Below are 2,400 nucleotides of genomic sequence, written 5' to 3' on the forward strand. Positions count from 1 at the left end.
TTTTTTTTTTTTTTTTTTTTTTTTTTGCTGTACGCGGGCCTCTCACTGCTGTGGCCTCTCCCGTTGCGGAGCACAGGCTCCGGACACACAGGCTCCGCGGCCATGGCTCGCGGGCCCAGCCGCTCCGCGGCATGTGGGATCTTCCGGGATCGGGGCACGAACCCGTGTCCCCTGCATCGGCAGGCGGACTCTCAACCACTGCGCCACCAGGGAAGCCCCTTAATTAAGTAATTTTGATGCTCACTGCATACTATAGATGACCGGTGTTCCCTCCAAGCGTTCATTAAATATATGATCCAACCAATACCAGATTCTCAAGTATGGGGCTTGTTTCCTGGGGCCACTGCTGATACTGCATTAAGCAGCATCCTGGTTAGAAGATGAAAGGTATACACAAAACTGTTTAACTGGAGAGAATTCAATTAAGCGATTATTTTCAGATGTGTGAAGGGTTAAGGAACAATTGGTAGGCAAGAACCCACTATCACTTCTAGACTTGAAGTGATGAGAGCAAGTAGAGCTGCGCTCTGGAAGAAGGACCACAGGACAGGATCTGGGTCTGCTGAGGGACTTTCAGCATCACAGCAAGGTGGACACAAGGAAGGAAAATAAGTGCTCTCAATGTCTCAGCCTCTAGCTTCTGCCTTTTTTGTTGCCTATCATTGTCTGAACCCAACTGGAAGCCAGACAGCACAGAGGAGCCTCTGTGTCAAACTGTAGAGAATAAGAATAGTAGGCACAGCTCAAATCTTCTCTTGATATATGAGAAGTTTAAAGTATAACAGGTCTGAAATTTTACATGGCAAAATAGTATTTTTTAAAATTAAAGATCCATGGTGAACATAAAAGTCTTCATAACTGTAAATACAAAAGGAGCAAGGTCCTTCAAGTATGATTTTCATTTTCCAGCGATATTTTTATGTATGGTAAACTACACAAATAGTCCAATAATGACAACAGAAAAAACCCATGAGAACTCAAGAATATTTAAATTAAAAATGAGTATCATATAGCAAACATAGCAGAGATAATGTATCATGTGATTGCACTATGAATGGTGACTTCCTTGCTTATGGTAGAAGAAATGGTTCAATATGATCTATTTCATGATGGGACTGATAAAAGCTTTTAGAATGAAAATACTAGATACATTTTTAGGTCTTTAAGTGTTTCAATATGTTTAAGTCTACCAAATAACAGATTTCTAAGTCATGTATCTTGTAAATTAATTTTTTCAAAAAGCTAGAATAATTTTCAGTATTTCACTCACTATGACTGGTTATCTACTGATAGAACACGATGCCTCTAATTCCTTTCTCTGTGCTTCAATCTGTAATTATAATTTGCACACTTTCTGAGTGCAAAAAGGCAGCAGAGGTACAAATTCACAAAAGGGATCTAAGTGTCATAAAATACTTGGAGAGGGCTGGTTATTCAGGGAGCAAAAACTGTCCTAGCTATTATGATACTAGATTTTCAATATTTTCAATATTCAATATTTCAGTAGCTGGCTGTGCTAGAAATAGCTCTCCCAAGAGGCACCCACCTCACCGTTTTTGCTTTCTGTATGTGATGAGTGCAGAGTAAATCAATACGTCAATAGAGGGAGAGAGAAATGTTTTACTTCCTCAGGATGAACAACTTTGTCAGCATGACTGTGAGTTTTGACTGAAGTGCGAATTTATTTTTGAATACTTGTCAGAAGTAGGTATCTGCTCTAAATATAATATGCGATCAGGGGCCGAGTTTGTCAGGGCCCAGTGTGTTGGATCCTTGGGGAGAGCATGTGCCCAGTTGCTTTCCATGGGCACAGTGGCACTAACAACAATTGAAGACACCTTGCAAGACTAGTAAGTCAAGTGAATGTTCCTGAGCAGGTGGGCAGGGGAGGGGAGACGTTGAGAAAATACGGGGAAGTAATTGTTGAGAGATAAGGGGACCTTGAAAAGGATTCTAAGAGGTAACATCTAATGTGTACACCATTAAGGGTCTAAATTGACTACAGGTGAGAGGCCATTGAGCCATTGGAATTTTCTTTAAATGAAATGCAAAACAGACTTTTAAATCAGAACTCATTATCCTCCCAACTCTCCCTCCCCTTCTCTCCCTTATGCAGTGGAGCTTTATATAGGATACCTCCTTTCCTGCAGTCCTATTTGACTACCCACCATTGATTGGAAAAGTCAATGCTGGGTAGACACCTTCCAGGTACAGTCTCAACTACAAATGTCCACCAGAACTGCCTTGGATGGTTTTCCCCAATAGTGAGGTCGTGAGAGAGCCTGGGCTGCTCATTGTATTATCTTGTTTCTTAATAGTTTTCTCAGGAAACATCCTTTAAATTCTTAGAATCTTGTTTTTTTGGATTCTGCCCTATCTTCAGGCCTTGCTTTTCTTTGA

Source organism: Mesoplodon mirus (assembly GCF_964341445.2).
Source record: "Mesoplodon mirus genome assembly, chromosome: 9".
In the NCBI taxonomy this organism is placed as follows: domain Eukaryota; kingdom Metazoa; phylum Chordata; class Mammalia; order Artiodactyla; family Ziphiidae; genus Mesoplodon; species Mesoplodon mirus.